The sequence below is a fragment of the Alligator sinensis genome, unplaced genomic scaffold, assembly GCF_000455745.1.
Source record: "Alligator sinensis unplaced genomic scaffold, ASM45574v1 scaffold165_2, whole genome shotgun sequence".
Taxonomy (NCBI): domain Eukaryota; kingdom Metazoa; phylum Chordata; order Crocodylia; family Alligatoridae; genus Alligator; species Alligator sinensis.
Window position 1 is genome coordinate 1,999,629 of NW_005841965.1, and position 19,263 is coordinate 2,018,891.

Below are 19,263 nucleotides of genomic sequence, written 5' to 3' on the forward strand. Positions count from 1 at the left end.
CAGAGCATTTGCATACACTCTTTCATCATATCAGGATAAGAATAGGAACCACACTTAATATGTTAAGGGTATTGCACAACAAGGAAAAGTGCAGAGTGCTGCACCTAGGGAGCAAAAATACCCAGCACACCTACTGGCTGGGGAGTGACCCTCTCAGCAGCACAGAAGCAGAAAAGGATCTTGGAGTCCTAGTGGACTCCAAAATGTACATGAGTCATCAGCGTGATGAAATCATCAACAAAGCTAATCACATTTTATCATGTATCAGCAGATACATGACAAATAGAACCAAGGAGGTGATACTTCCCCTCTATGCGGCATTGGTCAGACCACAGTTGGAGTACTGTGTCCAGTTTTGGGCGCGTACTTCAAGAAGGATGCTGATAGACTTGAGAAGGTCCGGAAGACAGCCATTCATATGGTTAGGGGCTTACAGGACAAGCCCTATGAGGAGAGACTGAGAGACCTGGACCTCTTCAGCCTCCACAAGAGAAGGCTGAGAGGTGACCTTGTGGCTGCCTACAAATTCATTAGGGGGATGCAGCAAAGGATCGGAGATGCTCTCTTCACCAGGGCGCCTCTTGGGGCAACAAGAAATAATGGTCACAAAGTGACAGAGAGCAGATTTAGGCTAGATATCAGGAAAAACGTCTTCATGGTAAGGGTGGCCAAAATTTAGAATGGGCTTCCAAAGGAGGTGGTGCTCTCCTCTACTTTGGGAGTCTTTAAGAGAAGGCTGGAGAAGGCATCTGGCTGGGGTCATCTGACTCCAGCCCTCTTTCCTGCCTAGGCAGGGGGTCAGACTCAATGATCTGTTGAAGTCCCTTCCAAGCCTAGCATCTATGAATCTATGAGTTCATGTGTGTAAAGGAATATTGAACGATAGATGCTGTGACTTAAATTTACTAACACACATTTTATCACACACTATATATGGCATTTCTTATAGTAAATGTAATTCTTTAAATTGCCATTCTTGAATTCTAAAATTCTTCTTTTGCTCTCAAAAGCTGGACTAAAATTTTCTTCAAGCTTGGGCCCCATTTCAGCACCGTGCCCTGTTGAGATCTAATAGTTCAGCCATCTCACAGAATAGGAACAGAGTCTTGGTAAGTAACAGATGCTTATTGAGGGGTAGTGACTATATGAATGTGAACATTAAACAAAATAAAAGGTTATTATCAACAGTAAAAGAGCTAATATTTATTCCTGAAAAATATAAGAAAAATCTGCTTGCAGTGCGACTGAATAAATACGTAGGAATATGGAAAACCATCTTGCTGTTAGATCTCAGCACTCTTTCAAGTAGAAAAATAATCATGGTGCTGGACTTCCCTGCATCACGGTGGGTACGTCTACACCTGCATTTACATCACATTAAATTTACTGCACAGTAAGCGGATTTAGGCTGGCATCTACATGTGCAAGCATTAACACTCAGGAATGTTGTGTGTGGACCAACTTGAGAGTAAAGTTAGTCCCAAGCCAGTCCACACACACAGTGTTACTGCGCTGAAAGGCATCTACATGTGTGTTGCAGTGCATGAAGCAGGTATCAAATTTATCCCTAAGTCAGTGTAAGTCACCATATTTACTGTGCAGTATGGGCATGCATGTGTAGACGCTGCCTGTACTGCACAGTAATTTTTTTGTTTCTGTGCTGTGAATGTGCATGTGTAAATACACCCAGTGAATAGGAGTGATGGTGTTCATCCGAGTGAAATTCTGACATTTGGCTCCCTTCTTCACAACTCTAGATGTATTGTCAATACTAATTCCATTCTGGTATAAACTAATACAGATACATTGAAACCACCTGAAAATCTGGGCCACTGAGTATACAGATCCTCCCCTAGCCAGGGAAGTGATAGAAAATGCATCAAGGAAGGAACAAGGCACCAAGATACATACATAGCAGTATAAAGATCTTGAAATCAGTGAATCTACAGTGATTTACACCCAGTGAAAAATCAGGGCTCAGATAGTCCATGAAGGTTTGATATGGCTGGAGTATCTTTCCATGTGTTTCCTACTAGCCGCAAAATAAAAATGTTGCCATACTGGGGCGTAAAAGGTGAAGGCTGTTCTTATTGGATTTCATTCAGGTACTAGAACACAAGGTATGGAACTCTCCAAACAGAGTATGTTTTCCAGATTGAATTTTTTTCTTTAAACATAAAATCAAAAGTTTTACATAAACCCCCCTTTTTTTTTGCCCATCTATCTATTTCACTTACTTCATCTTTCATATCTTAGTACAAGACTATATCCAGGGAATAAGCTAAAACATTTATCTTCAAAAGACATCTAAGAGTAGATTTAAATATTTCAAGTGATTGAATATCCAACACATTCCAATATTTTAATGTTTAATGATTAATTCTCTTAAAATTCTATACATTTTCTCCACCTTTATTTTTTCTAGAATCAACTTCCAGCCATTGCATGTTAGATCCAATTTCTGCTAAATTAAACACCACCCCCCTCTGTTGTCAGAAATCTTTGCTTCATATCAGAAATTGGGATAGATCCAAAAATAGGATGTTTATATATTTTGTCCAGTGACACTTTAATGCAAAAGGTAATTCTTGGTGCAAGCCTGGAACATCGTCTCCCCTACTAGGAACCCTGACCATATGTTTCCACATCTTTCTCTTGCTGGAACAATGTGTCATCTTTAAATCTGCCATGCACAGCATAACTACTTTAAGAGGAACAGTGGAGAGTGCCCTTTTTTTAGAGCCACCTGGATAGGGTACACTCCTGGAGGCAGGAGAAGCATTTTTGAACTCATGAGCTAGAAGAGGAAACCAAACCCAGAGTTCTCACATCCAAGACAAATTCTATAGTCACTAGGCCATTGCATGAAAAGGCAGTTAACTCCACCTTTTTCTTCCTCTCCAGTCAGACTTTGGAATGGAAATAGTAGCTAGGAGTTATATTTTGTGTACATCTCAGAGCACACCCACTAGATTGAAGGACTGCCTGTGGGGATGCCAATTAACTAATTAATCCAGAGGATCATTAATCCTCTATGACCCACAGGTGGTTAGGTTTGGGGGCATTAAGGTAAGTTAATTTCCCTGAGCATTGATCTACTGCCCAACCCCACTCAGAGTTAGAAGAAGTATCTATGCACTCTAACACAGGTAAGTCAAGTAATATAAGCTGTATTACACAATGAAGCCCGCACAACTACCCAACGCAATATTCCTGTAACTCCTGAGCCGCAACACAATAAAATACACCTGACTAGACAATAACCTGACGTAAATCCCAAACCCAATGTCCCTGGTCACACAACCAATGACCTACACATAACAAGGAGCTTCAATCACTACACAGTTAACTGCTGTACAACCTCACAGATAACCCAAAAACCACAGATGGCAGCAGGAACACCTTGGGCCTAGTCAGAAGGAAAACCCTTCTGGCAGTCCCTGAGGATTTCTAGCTTTTTCCTGCTTAGGTACTCAGCTCCTCAAATAGGGAAAGGGTGATACTTTACCCAACTGCAGCTTCCACAGCCAAAGCCCAAAGCAAAGAGTGCGAGACAGGTCAGCCTCAGTAAGCTCAATCCCAATGACCAGGTCACAGCAAGGAACCTGCACTCAATGAACTCCCACACCCCAAGAGCCGGGATTCAGGACTGTCCAGCAGAACACCCAGAACACACACCACACACAGAACTCACAGAGCTCCTGCTGGCTGCTCTGGACAGGATTTATGATCTTCTAATCATGAAACCTGTCACTCACCCAATGGCCCAATCATCACCCTTTTCACAATACCCAATCAAATTCAAACCTGGGCAATACTTAAAAGGACCAATGAATTCAAACTATTTCAAACCAGTACAAGCAACATTATCATAATTAACATATCAGCATTGATAAACAGTTGCATTACCATTATATACTGGGCATGCCCAGACCTTAAAAGTAGGTCATGACTTCATCAAGGTTGAGAATTCAAAACCTCTAAAAACTTCTCACCTCTAGTCATATGGCGCATGTGTGGACTTCCACTGTTCTACAAGATCATTCCCTAATATAAACAGGGGTATGCCTAGTTGCAGACCCTGATGAAGATTATATGTAGGATTGGTAGACGTGAGAAGCTTAGTATCTAAGGCCACTTTTACATGTGCTCCAGGGGTGGGACATCACTTTAATCAGAGTGGGTCTGAGAGCAACTTTAATTAAAACATTGCAGCATCTTGTGTATCAGTATCTCAATGCTTCAAAATGGTGGCATTCAATGAGCTTTAGTTCAACGTTCCCCACTGCCAATTTAAAGAGCAGGTTCTCTGATACATGAGACGTGAGAGGCTGCTGGAGCACAGTAATTACTACACTGCCTCCACAGTTGTGTACAGGCACCCTAGCATACAGAACAGATGATGCCTAGGTAGTAGCCATAGGTGACTGGTAGGGGGTGCACAGAGGTGCATGTGTCCCCCTGGTCAGGGCCAGCTGCCCCCCTGACAGCCAACACTGATGTTGTCACTGGGGCTGATGCCCCCCTGACAGGGCCACCGTCATCACGAGGTGCCCCTCCAGATTCAGGAGGCACCAGTCACTCGTGGTAGTAGCTAAATTGGGATTTTGAGGAAGATCATTTTGGTCACAGATGCCTGAAGTCCTCCAAAGCACTACTTACATTTTATTTTGGTCTCTCAAGTGCCTTTGGGCATTTAGTCTTTGTGGACCATAACCAAAGTCACCTCCTAGTTTTTATCTCTGATGTCTTAGATAGAGTGATATGCACATCTTTCTAGTTTACTAATCTACCTGTTTTAAGCTGCGTGATCGTAGATCGGTGGCAATGTATGCATGTGTTTGCCAGTGCTGGAAGCTGTGCTGGGAACCTAATCCAAGTACGTTGGGGAGGGGCAAGGGGCAGATGGGATCAGGGAGGCTAGTGGGTCCAAGTGGATTTGATAGGTCTGGTAGGGGGTTGGTTGGATCAGGACTAGGAAGGGGGACAAGGTGACTAGTTCATCAGGTGTGTCATGCATCTGAGGGTTGGGGAGTCAGAGAGCTAAAAACAGTCTAGTCAGGGTGAGAGAGTTAGAAAAAGTACAGCTCCAGGGTTGGGGAAAGCAGCTGGACTTTCCCATTCTAGGGACTGTGCTCCAAATGTGTAATAATGGTCAGCAAATCAGGCTAACCCCTTTCCTGATCTAACTTTAATTCATATTCTCAGAGATATAGATTAGCACTTAGGTCTACCTAACCTTAGTTGGCTCAATCTAAATATAATGTCTGCACATACCCTTACGCTGTATGAAAATGATTCTGTTCTCATGAGACCAGTTTACCAAGTAGCCTAGTTTGTTTTGCATAGCTGACCTACCATTCCCCTCCCACCCTGTTATTTAAATCATTATCCTTTAGCATTTGTTTCTTAATTGTTCAACAAAGTTCAGAGGTTCTTGCTCCCAAGTTATGCAGTCTCATAAAATGGAAGATGTGGGGAAAAGCTGTTTTAGATCTTTATCTACTAAATCTCCACTGCTGCATTTTTCTTTCTGTTTTAATAATTTCCATATGCCATACAGAGCAGAAGTGTTTGTGCATATTTCTGATAAGCTAAAATTCATGGGAGCTGAAGATAGCAGAGATCTACCTGAGTGAGCTACTCTAATTAATTTTCCTTGCGAGTCTGTGTGATAAATCTGTGCCTTTAGATAGATGCTATACCAGAAGTCTTTGGCCCTAGTGAAAAAGCTCTTAGGAGGACTGAATTAACAGTTGGGTCATAGCTGGGCTTTTTGTTTTGTTTTTCCTGCCCCCTTGATTCTTATGAAGCTTCAATATAATATTTTAATTTGTATTTGTTTATTTTATTCTTAAATGGTCATGGTCCCTTTAGGTGAGCTGCCTTTTCTACAGAAGTATAGCTGGGCTGCTCCATGCCACGACGGCCACATGACTTGGATACCACCAGCTGCCTCAGAGCCAATCACAGTGATGCAATTAGCTGCCACTGCAGTCCCAGCTGTTTTTGCACCTCCCCACAAATTTAGCAACTGGGGCTGCTAGCTGGTTCCCCCATCTTCCACATCCCTTCCCCACCCCCACACTCCACCCACTTAGTTCCACTACTGATTTTCTACCAATCTTTTGTCTCAGTCTTTTCTCCCCTGGAGCCAAAGTTCATTGTCAAGTAAAAATTACTAAACTACATTTTGTCATGTCTATACTTTCTTTATCTCCCTATCTTTCTCTCAACACACTGCAGCCATGCTGGAAATCATGCAGGAAATTAGAGTAAATATCTGTTTATCAAAATTGCAGGTTATGAAATTTTGACTGTGTTATGGTCTTAGCAAAAGCTAATCATTATCCCAATATAAGACTCAGCTTCAGAAATAATGATCCAAAGACTCTCGGTTTCTCTGCCTTATCACACGACAAGATGATGATAGACCTATGTCAGCACCATGTTATTCTATATAGATTTGGACAAAAAGTAATGGAAAACAGGCAGAAAATTAACTGGGTGACTGGAAGCATTATGTACTCAGTGTCCAATAAGTATTAAAAAAGCATCAATGTTAATAAGAATTCACATTTTAAGCTTTTCATCTGAGAAAAATAATTATGCTTTCCTGAGATAAGTAATGCCACCATTAAAATATCAATTGAATAGTCTCCCAATCATTATTTGTGATCCATAAAAGTGTAACCTGAAAAACATATATCATTTTATAATAGGTTTTAGCTTCATCAAAAAATGCAGAGGAATCAAACTCTATTTAATTTCCATGATTAGCTCTAAACATTTGAGTCCAAGTGTTATTAAATGTGTAATGAATTACTTAGTGGAGAGTTTAAACTATATTTTCTGTTATTACAAATTAAACAGTGTATGACTAAATAAGGTATTAATAGATAGTAAGTGTTGATAATTCTTGACATCAGAAAATACTTTATCTACATTAAAATTACATAAAGGTGAAGTTACTTGGGTAGGGAAAAAAGCTTCTTACATAAAATTGCAATGATTAAACCCAAACAAAAAGGGCACCCATAAAAAGTCAGAAAATGAAAATTAAGACTGTGGTAGATGGGGTTAGTACAAATGGAATGATACTATATACACGATAGGTAAGCATAAGGTTGTGAGTTGGTATAGTTGATGGTTGTGTGAATATCAGTGTAGCAATAAGTAGGTGTGGTGCTGAGTTGATTATGTTGGTGCATCTGTCCTTTTGTTTTTAATGGTGACAGATACCATAGCAGGAAGGGATGGAGACACTCATAGGGAAAGGAGAAAGAAATTAGAAGATAGTCATGGAAACAAAATAACAGTGACATTGGGAAAGAGAGCATTGAGCAAGGGGAAAAGGGAAATTCATGTTGCTTATTTTTAGCTTGATGCCAAAAGAAAAGAAATGTGAACACACACATATAAATGAAAATTTGGACACATTCACAAAATATTACCATAATGTCCAGCGTGCAAATGTAACAGATATAGATCTAGTTACCTCAAGAGAGGTTATTGTTGATTTTTTTGCAGGATATTACCATATTTATTCACATACTATACACAGCTTTATTCCATAAATCAGCCCCCCAAAATCTGGGTGTGTGTCAGAGAAGCTGATTTTCTGTCCAGAATAGCACACCACCTTAATTCTTGCTCCTGCTCAGAGTAACATTGGTATTTGTATTTAGGGAATTGAGGGAGTCAGTTGCCTTAATGGCTAATTGCTTTTTACTCCACAGGTGTTAATGACAATCTCATTTTTTTAATAGCCTTTATGTTGCCCCAATCCAGCTAACTTTTCTTTTGTCAAATGTTGCTGTCTCCTAACTACTCCTACTCTCTCCTTCTATTTTACAGCCTTGCAGACTGCTTTTATCTCTTTTCAAAATCATGTATCCACCCATGGAAGCCAGTTTTCAGCAGTAGCTAGGTTTCAGCTTTTGGTTCAACAGAAAAGGGAAGATGAGTGAGTGGAAGATTAGGTTTTGTCCCTGCTGTGCAGCCACCACTCTGGAAACATCTTTTTTTCTTCCTTCCAACTTTCCAAAACAAAGTGCATGTCTTATCTGCAGGCATATGGTATGCAAGAGAGTATGGTATTTATCATCCTTACTTTTTCATCCAGATATTTCAACTCTTCCCCATGCCTCCTAGACCATAAAGCCAAATTCTTTGCCCACTATATTTTATTTTTTAAGATAGCTATGACCTGTAAATGAGATCAAGTAAATATTTTTTAGGATGAAGAAGAGGAAGTAGTTCTGTACTAGGCATATTAGAGCAGGAGCTTTGCTCACAAACTAATTTTACAATATGTGCAACACATGCCAAGAAACAGAGCCAGCTCTGCATAAGTTCCTTTTTCAGAAGCATACCCAGTGGCAGTTTCAGCCCCAAATTAATGTACATTTCATTACCAATATATCAGCGCAACAGAGAAAAATCTGAAAAAAATATGTTAAGCTATTTCGAAAGGCATGTTTTATATAGATTTGTACAGTTTTTCTAGAAATCCAGTTGTGTTCAGTCACAATGACTTCTGATGATGGAATGTTATTAACAAATATCAGAGGTATGGAAGACTGATGAAGTCTAAGCCATTGAAACAGCCAGAGGATGGACAGATAATAAGTCATGAATAATATTTTAATTCAATATGATCATCATGTGCACAGCTCTTCTCCCGTATGTCCTCATTTGGGTTCATTTGCATTCAGTGGGAACAGTCATAGAAACATTACAGAATAAAAGTTCAGACATCTCTAGTCTTTTAGTGATTAAATGCACATTAGCAGATTTATGCCATGTCCTAATTCACTATTGTTATGCATGAGCTGAGGCTAAAAGTATTATCTGGCTTTTTATGAAATTGGTTGAAACCAGTGCCACATTTCTTTTCCCCATGTTCTGAGTAAAAGTCCATTGAATGAGGGTTGTCAGGGTTAGCTACAAACACTGGGCATTTTTACATGTGCTGGGACATAGCGCTGGATGCTTTTAGTTAGTGAGCCATGCTAATTAAAAGTGCCTGTGCATCCCCGCACTGAAAAAATAGTGGTGGGGAGCTTTGAACTAAAGCTCATTTGACATGTTTCATTTCAAAGCGCACTGCCACCATTTCGTCAGCACAGACACATGCGGCTGTGCTGGACATGTGAGGCTGCTGGAGTACATCAATTTCGGGGCTGCTGCACACTCGATTACTCAAATCTGCTCCAATGCGCTGGATGTCCAATGTGTCAGAGCAGGCTCCACGCATATGGGTAGGAGCCCATCATGTCTAACTTGGTAGTTTCCTTCTTTTCTCTTTGCATGGTGAGATAGCTAATTGCATTGGTTAAATCAGCCATCTGCTTAGACCTAAGACTGTAGGCAATATTTACTTCCTTTCCGGGATTCTGTTCTACATGGATATTAGCAGAAAGAACAAAAAGTGCTGGGAATTTTAAATAAAATACCCCAAATCATATTCCTACAGCCACGGTTACAGCCAGTGGAGATCCCTCGAATGGAATGGGGAAGAGGTGCTATTCCCACACTGTTCTCAGTGAGGCCCCAGGGATTCTCAAATTTACATTTAAGACAAACTAAGCTTGATAAGTGCCCAAGCACAATACAGATACCATGTGTTTGGACAGCATCTTTGATCTAGTATGTCCAAAGCACATACAATTTAGAGGCCACATCTACACGAGACGCAGACTGCACAGTTGTTACTATGCAATCATTTAGTACTTGCATAACCAAGTACCAAATGACTGTGCAGGAACCAGCGCTACTGTGCAGTACCATCCCCACACAACTTCCAGTGGATGCTGACTGCACAATAGTTCATTACTATTGTGAGGTAGCGTCACATCATGGTTCATGCCCTGCAATGTGCAGTACTAATGGGCTACTGCGCAGTCATAACAAGCTATTGGGCAGTAAGATTCTTGTGTAGACATGGTCATAAAATGTGATGCGTCTCCCTTTTCATTTCCATTCCTTCCCTTAGACTTAGAGAAAAAAATCTATAGAATTTTAATATGGTTGAAAGCAACTGAGCTCTATAGAAGAAGGTTGTAATTAAACTAATCTAAAAAAATTAATAAAACAAAACAACCTCCCCATATAGTTAAAACAAAAAAAAAGCCTGTAGAAAATGTTGTCATCTTCCATTCATTTCTATGGGACCTGAGATAAAAGCATATAACCAAATTGAGAGACAAAATCTCATCAGCTGCAGGTTTATGTGCCAAATTAAAGCAATTTCCATTGATCTGTCAGTGACAGTAGATGTCCACAACCATAATATTTATTTCTATCAGGTCACCATAAAAGAAAAACAGCAGGAAATGAGTTTTTTAGAAGTAAATCCTCATAAACTGTGTTTTACTGGCTCCTATGCTGTCCAGCAGAAATTATTTCTTAGTCAAACAAAGTAAAACCATCTTTTTCTCTCTTAATTTTAAAGGGAAGATTCAAGATAACTCTTTACAATTCTCTAATTGTAGAGAATTTTGTAGAGCGGAAACATGTATCATTGTTTTATCGGATTCTTTTTATGATACATTCAGAACACCTGGTGTCCAATTGCTAATTAGCCTTCAATTACCACCGCTTACATGTTCAACTGTTCCATTTGCAAATCTCAGGAATTTCCAGCCTGTCCAATTAGCATGATATGCTTCTGATCCAGATCTCTCTTGTCAATAACTGGAGAGGCATTTCTGCCAATAAGAGTGTAGCCCTTCTCACACCTATATTTTGGATTTTGTTTCAGACAGTGTAAAGCAAGAGCTGAAAACTTGTATCTTTGATGAAACAAAATAATAGGCTCTCTACAGAAATACAGAACTCCCTATTCACATGCTGAGGCATTTGTATAGAGCCAACTCAGGTGTAAAAGTGCTACCAACAGAAACATTAAAACCATTTCCTGAAGCACCTTCTGCAGGCATTTAAATGTAGAGCTGATCTCCAAACTTCTGATTTTTATGAATGTTGCTGGTATCACAGCACAAAATGATATCTTTAGTGTACAACTGCCATAAAAGTAACATTTTGTCTCTGTCTCTTCCAATTTTGTGGGTGGCTGTTAGTATCTTACTTTCTTTTTTGGTTTCTCCATTTCCCTCAATCCATTTCTAATTATTCCTTGCTCGTAGGAGAAAAGTGCTATTTCACCTAGCCAAACTGCACGCTCCAGTGCTTCTTCACCCCTTATGGGAGAACATAAATGAAAGATATAGAAAATAATAAAATAATTCATGAGCCTCACAGGTAAAACTCCAACTGAAACCAGGTAGTGCTGGACACTGAGCAGAATTTGGTGGAAGATATACAAATATTAACTAAGATATCCTTACAACAGTCTTCTGAGGCATGTAAGTATTAAAGTACAATCATCTCAACTTTGTGTCTATTATCTAGAGATTGTTCATTGAGCACCAAGGAGTTTCCTTTAAGGCAGAATCCAGCAGTTATTTAAAAGTACATAGCAACACCACACAACATGAAGTGAGGAATAATTTTGTATCTAATTGTAACTTTAGGGGAAATTTAGGATGAACAGTTATTCCCTGGATGGTCAAACAAGCCAAGGGCTATACAAAAACAGCTCTTAGAGCTGACAACTGAAGATACAGACAAGAGCTATAAACATATAGTATATAAACAGTTTGTTTATTCCTATCCTTCTAAATACTTGCATTACATTTATCAAATATCATTATGTTCCAAAGTAGGAGTCTTAGCAGGTATAAATCAGGATGGCTTCTTGAGCTGAATGAAGTTACACTGATACATAACTAGTGATAATCTGCACTGTATTTTTTTCATTCTTTCGCAAAATTTTTAAATGGTTGCAAATCTAGTGAAACTTAATTAGAAGAAAAATGATCAAGATATTCTAAAAGCAATTGTGAATGCAAGTCCTGTATTTATTTATATATTTTTGAAGCAGATGTCTTTACCTGCATAGGAAAATTGGTCTCAGTTTTTATCCTTTGTTACAATCAGAAGAGATTCACTACATTAAATAAGATTTCTTGTTTCCTAATGTGAATAGGAAAGGCAAAAAGACATCTAACATTATTTTCTATCTTTAAATACATTCTTGTGAACTCATCTTAATTCTGATATTTAAAAATGAATCACACTAAAGTTAGCAACAACAACAAAAAATGAATCACCCTTGATTTATGGCAGAATGGGGAGAAACAAAAAGTTACATAATGAACTCTGGATAAGAGCCTTTCGTCTTATATTTTAACAAGAAGTTTCATTTGACATTAGGCAATCAGAATGTCGTTAGCTCAACACCATTAGATTCCATTTGTAAGAATGAGAAATTTGGTTGCTGAGACTGATTTAATCTTTAGCATGGCCTAAAATGAAGTATATAGAGATGATGGCTAAATCCTGAAAATATGAATTGTAATCTGGCGATTCCTTTAATGCTTTAGACTGCTTACTTATATCAGTATAAATGTGTGGTAGGGGCAATGTAGAGCTGTTAAGCATATTTTAAGTCACATACCTGAAAGTACCCTTCTTGTTCCAATTAGGTCAATTCCATGAGGCCTAAACCCTTTGGTTCATTTTTATTATCTTTAAAACGTCAAGAATTTATTCTTGAAATAAATGATGCTCTCAGCTCTACAGCAACACACTAAATTGTGCACAATAAACCATCCAGTAGTATAAAAGACTTTTTAAAATCTTATAAAGGAAATCACATACCCTTCTCGCAAGTAACATCATATACCCAGTTCTGCAATACCTAGATAGAGGAATTCTCATTAACCTGATTAAGACCCCAGCCTTAGGGCAAAATCCAAGTTCAGTCCTTAGGTGGCTCCCACTTTCACATGATTATAACTTAGGTACTTTGTCCCAGGGAAGTAATTAAGTTAAATAAGATTGGGAGCCTAAGCTATCTCTTCCTACACTGCAAACTTGTTGCAGATTTACATCTAAAGCAGGTATGATTAGAGTTATGTTAATTGAATTAGGTCATGGAAACATTAATATTTTTATGCGACTAATCACATCTGAATATCAGATTCTTAATTTAGAAAGTGTGGCAGAGAAAAGAACTGAAAACAATCAATCCATGAAAAACAAAAATGAAGGAAAACTATTTTAAAATGACTCAGTAATAAGGAAATCATGACCTGTTCTTGGATATTTTGTAAACTTAATGTATTGAGCAAATTATTTACTGAATATTTCACTCATCCTTAATTTTCATTAGCACAGACTTGTGAAAAATGTTCTATATGTTAGATACACAAATAATCCCTTTATATTTGTGCACATAAAGATTTTTAGGGCTTCTCAAATGCATATTGCATACTTCCTATTGTATCTTCCACATTTGTTTAAACACACATTTCAAAATATTCACAGAGCTATTTAAAAGTCAATTTTGCTAACAGGTACATGAAACATGCCTATCAGTCTTACCATATATGCTATTTTTGAAGTAAAGACTTGGGTGTTTTTATTGCCCTGATTTATAAACAGAATACTATTTTAAAATGAAGGCACAGAATCCCAGTCGATATAGAGCAGAAGAACTTTATTAGAATCAAGAAACAGAAAATGAGTTAAACATTCAATGACAGGTATAAGTGAAAGATTTGGAGCTCAGTAGGTTAAGGTTTAAATGACCCCATGTGAGAATCCAGCTCAAAGACCAATTCAATACCAAAAACTGTTGGTATACCAATGTCAATTAAGGATATGATATTCATTTATGACATCTGTACAGACAAAATCTATACCATAGATCTATTTTCATATTAAGTGGAAAGCTTAGGGAAAATAGTCTGCGCACAATGTGCTTGAGTTTTGCATGCATGCCCACAATAATCATATGCTCAACCAAATGTCAAATGTGGCTATTAACAGAGTTGTAAGAGTGAAATTGTAGCCACGATGGGCCACGAATTATACAAGCAGCAAGGATTTCATAGGGTGATATCATTTGTTGGATTTGTATTGGGATACATGGCACACATTTGTCTGAGTGGGGAAGGTGGGATAACTGACTAAGCAGAACTGGCTAAGCAGGGAATCACTTTTTTTCACCCAGCCAGATATAGTGCATGGGTCTGGCTGAGTAAGGAAAGTGTGGTTTTTCTGGCCCAGCCAGACATGGAACATGGATCTGGTTGAGCAGGGAAGCACTTTTCCCTACTCAGCCTCACTTGCAGCCTGGATATGTTTGAGCTGGGAAAGCAGGGAGATCACATTGCCCCTTGTCCTACACCATCAAGGGTGGGACAAGGGTCAATACGTATTTCATCCAGTGAAGCACATCAGTGGTGCTAGGAACACATTCCAGTATAGTGGATCCACTTCATTTAGCAATGTCTATTGTGAGCCCTATAAAGTTCAACCAATAAGAGATTCATAGATTCATAGATGTTAGGGTTGGAAGGGACCTCAATAGATCATCAAGTCCGACCCCCTGCATAAGTAGGAAAGAGTGCTGGGTCTAGATGACCCCAGCTAGATATCTCATTTAGATATCATCTAAAGAAAGCTTTGCCTTTTGATATTGATAGCTGCAGTTCCCTGACTAAATCTGAACAATGATTTTAAAACAATAAAAGGCTTAGTCTGTCTGTCTGTCCACAATGCTTTTGGGCAACTGCACATGCACCACCAAGAGAGCAGGTGGTGATTGGCTGCATGGCCTGGGCTGCATGTGCCCAAGTTGCTGGGGAAGTTTGTGGTGGAGGTGAACATACCCTTGCCGCCCAAGAAGTGGGGCTTCCCCCCTGCCCAGCCTCCCTGACTGAAGGCAAAGTGGGAGGATCATGGAGGCGGCAGCCCGCTACCTTCTGGTCCCACAGCCCCCTAGAACAACCAGCAGGATGGGGGAGGCAGCGGGCAGGGAAGGAGGTGGACATAAGCCGGGAGGAGGCAGAGTGGGAGTGTGGAGCAGGACTCGACCCAAAACGGTGGGGAGGGGAGGTAGAGCTGGGCTGGACCCAGAGCAGCTGTGGGGTGGAGCAGGGCTAGAACCAGAGCAGTTGGGGGCGGGTGGAGTGGGGCCGGACCCAGAGAAGCAGGGGTGGAGCAGGGCTGGACCCAGGTGCAGGGGGTGGGCAGAGTTGAACAGGGCCAAACCTGGAGTGGTAGGCATGAGATCAGATGCTGGGATTCATCCCTGCCTGCCCCCTCCCATCATTCTTGACATAAAATTTGCTAGTAGTTTGTATATCAATGTTAAACATAGAGTACTATTAAATGTCATTTTCATAAAATCAATGCTGTTTACACTTTGGTTATTTATTAAATATAAATCAAATTATTGTTAGTACAAATTATTTTTCAGCCAATATACAGAAGAATAAACAACTTTATTTGAGTTGAAGAAATCAATTGAAGGATTCTATTGAAGAATAGACTTACAATTTCAAAAGCAGTAGGGCTGTGTGAAGCTTCAGTCCCTGATTCGGTTCAGTGGAGATTGAGCCTGATTCAGTGGCTGAATCTCTGAATCCAAATTGAATCAGGAGACCCTTTAATCTTTCTGACTAGAATCAGAACACTCCAAATCAATTGAGAGAGATTCAGAGATTTAGTCATAGACATAGCTTTAAATATTTTTTTCTACATACCTCAAGGAACCAGGCGTCTTGTAAAAGCTGTGATGCTGGGGTCAATGGAGCATCCCAGAGGAGCACGGGGGGCTCCCCAGCACGCTCAGTAGCAGACCCGGAAGTGGACCAGAATAATTTCCGGTCCATTTCCAGGTCCACCAGGGACTGAGCAGAGGGCTCTCCCATGCCTCCCTGGCTCAATGACTGGTGCCTCCTGGACCTGGACCTGGCTCAATGACTGGTGCCTCCTGGACAAGCTGGGGAGGTGCAGGGGGTGGGACCCAGCACACGCTCATAGATGTGATTATGATAACATCTAGATGCCATCTGCAAGGCTTGGGTTGTGGTGTAGGGGAGGAAAGGAGCCACAGATAGCGCCCTCTGGCATCAGGCCAGGAAATGGGCAGCCTCCCACTTTATTAAGATCAATTTAAATAATTACCAACAAGGCATGGCAGGAGAATAGGGGGGCAGGCAGCCCAGAAACAGGTGAGTGGGCCACAGGGAAATCAGCCCCCAAGCAGGCCCCCTGTTACAGAAGGTCTGGGGCCTGAGCATTCGTCCAAGTGCCCAGCAGAAATGTGTCAATTTTGGCCCACCTGACATGAGCTAAGGAGGTGTACATGTAGCCCTGCTAACACTCAGTCAGGGACTGGACATCAACCTCTCTTCTCAGAAAAAAATCCACCTCATCAACATACATTGTCATAGAAAGAACACGAGAGAGACAGAGAACGACAGAGCATGCATGCAAAAGTGCACAAGCAAAAGAGAGACTGTTTTGTTGAACACCTTTATGTGATTATGCAGGACTTGTGATATAAATATGAAAGACTGTTTGCTTTTGATGAGAAAGTAAAAAGGGACTGTATCTTTTCTGGGATATCAATGCTTGTATAAAACAGAGCTGCATTAGATTAGCTGCATTAGATTAACTTCACTATTTCTATGTTCAATGAATTTTAGTTATGCATCTGAAATGTTTTCTATGTATTGTGCTTTTTAAGTCTCTACAGACTCCACTTTCGGCAGGGAACCTGTTGCATACACTGGGACTAACTCACCATTTTGTAATACCTGTTCTATGACAGGGAACTAAGTAGATTAAAATGGAGTGATATCAGCATAAAACTGCATCAACACAGGGGTGAAAGAAACCAACAGTCTATTATCTCATGGAGACTACCTTTATCCTTTCCTGTATTAACTTTCCTTATAATCTAAAATAAAGTTCATTCTGACAGTGAAAATCTGCTTGCTCTTTTTTTTTTAAGGATTGACATAATACTGCCCTTTACTTTCATGAAGCCATGTTCAAAAGACTTGTTCAGACCATTCCAACTCTTTAATAACCCAATTCCTATTACTTTTCAGTAATTCCTTTTCAATGAAAGACATGCAAAGGATTTCTCAGAGGCAAACATCCACATCATTTAATTAAAATCAGAAATACACATATGATTAAAAAAAAAAGCAGTGATTTTTTTTTTTAATAATAGCAACAAATGGCAAAAAAAAATAAAAATCTTTTAAGCACATGACATAACATTGCCTTAGATTCCTATTAGTCAAAGAGTAGCATGAAAGAAATCATACATAACTGTACTGTTTGGATGGATTATGACATCTGTCCATTACAGCTGTAATTATGTTGCATACAGAATAGCTAGCCATAAATGTAAAAGCTGGCCAAACAGCTTTGAGTTCATTGGATGTCATATTTCTGCTCATCCCCTCAAAAAACTCACACTGTCATGAAAGTGAGCTGGGGGATACCTCAAAAATATAATTACTTTAAATGACAAAACCTCATTTAAATAATCATTTGCAGAAAGTCATATGCCATTTCATTTTATAATCAAAGTGAGGTTTTCTCCTTTTACCTTAACATTAGATAGCATATCCATAACCATTTCAAATGTTTAACTACTATTGTCTCATAATCTCACATGTACATCTATTAGCATGTGAAAGGAAATCACTCCTGGTACCTAACTCTGTTGCCAGAGCACACAAAAATGACAGTAATTTGAGGGAGGAGGCTATCTATAGAATAACTATACAACTGGTCCCATATTGAGAAATGTAACAGAATAGCACATGGTATTTAGCATTTGGTAATGCGTGCTACCTAAGATCTAAAATATTTGTTATGTAATGTATTTATAATGGTATATTAAAGTTCTGTAGGCTTTAGCAGTAGAATCATAGAAAATTAGGGCTGGAAGGGACAAAAAGAGGTCATCTAGTCCAATTGCCTGCTCAAAGCAGGACCATCTCCAACTAGATCATTCCAGCCAGGGCTTTGTCAAGCCAAGGGTTAAAAATCTCCAGGAATAGAGATTCCACAACCTCTCTAGGTAACCCATTCCAGTGCTTCACCACCCTCCAAATAAGAAAGGTTTTTCTAATATCTAACCCAAGATTACCTTGCTGCAACTTGAGACCATTACTCCTTATTCTATCATCTGCCACCACTGAGAATGGTCTAGCTCCATCCTCTTTGGAACCATCCTTCAGGTAGGCTGCCTACCTGAAGGGTGGTTCTATTAAATCTCCCCTCATTCTTCTCTTTTCTAGACTAAATAAGCCATATCATCTTCATTAATGATCTGGAAGATGGGATGGAGTGCAGCGTCAGGTAGTTTGCAGATGACACCAAGCTGGTGGGTAGGGCAAGGATTCAGAGTTACCTAGACAAATTGGAGGATTCGGCCAAAAGGAATCTCATGAGGTTCAATATGGATGCACCCACCTGGCTTTGAACTCCTGCTCATGTGCTGCCTTGGCCCAAGCTGTAAAGGGCCAATAGCTTCATGGAACCCCTGAGGCAGGCTTCGGTTGCCTCAGGAGCCACCCCCAAACTCACCTGCCATGACTTTGAATGTAACGCCAGTGGAGGAGGTAGCCTCCGAAGACCCCTCAGGAGTGACCACTCCACTAGCCAGATGTTTGTGGGGCTCCAGCTACCCTACACCGCACCCTTATGCCAGCCTCTGGCAGGATGCCAGGTCTTGAAATGGCCATTCCTCCAGTGCGGGTGTTCCTTGATTTCATCGCCTCTTTGAGGCCCTGTACTTTATCCCCTCACTTTCCATGAGAGGGATGGCAGATTAGCTCAGCCCCTGTGTCTGGAGTCCCCTGAGACTGATAGACTCTGCTCCTGAGGCCTGTGTGGGCTCCCTTGTGCCAAACAAAGGGAAGAGAAAAAAAGAAAAGAAAAAATGGGCCTGCAGATCCGGGGTCCTATTGACCGATCCTCTCAGATGTCCTGCCCGTACTTGGCAATGTTCCCCCAATGCTGTTCCCTCAGAGTCTCCCTTCCCTCTCCGTCCCCAGCCCGTCTCCATGGCCCAATACCTGGAAATGACTGGGCAAGTGGACCTCTGTTTTCCTGGGGTCGGTTGCGGCCTTCTTCCCCAGGACACTATCTTCTTCACGCCGCTGATTGGCTCCTCCAATGCTGTGCTCCCTCAGCAATGTTCAGGGTGTGTCACCCCAAGCGCTTCTCCCCCTCTGGGGTTTGGATTTGATACCAATGGCAAAGGGAGCCTCCGCAGCCTCTGCTGCCACTCCCTGTCCGGGTTGTCCTTGCTCATGCCAGCGCAGCCCACTACCGGCGTGGAGAGTCTCCGCCGCCTTTCTCGCTCTCCCCGCCTCT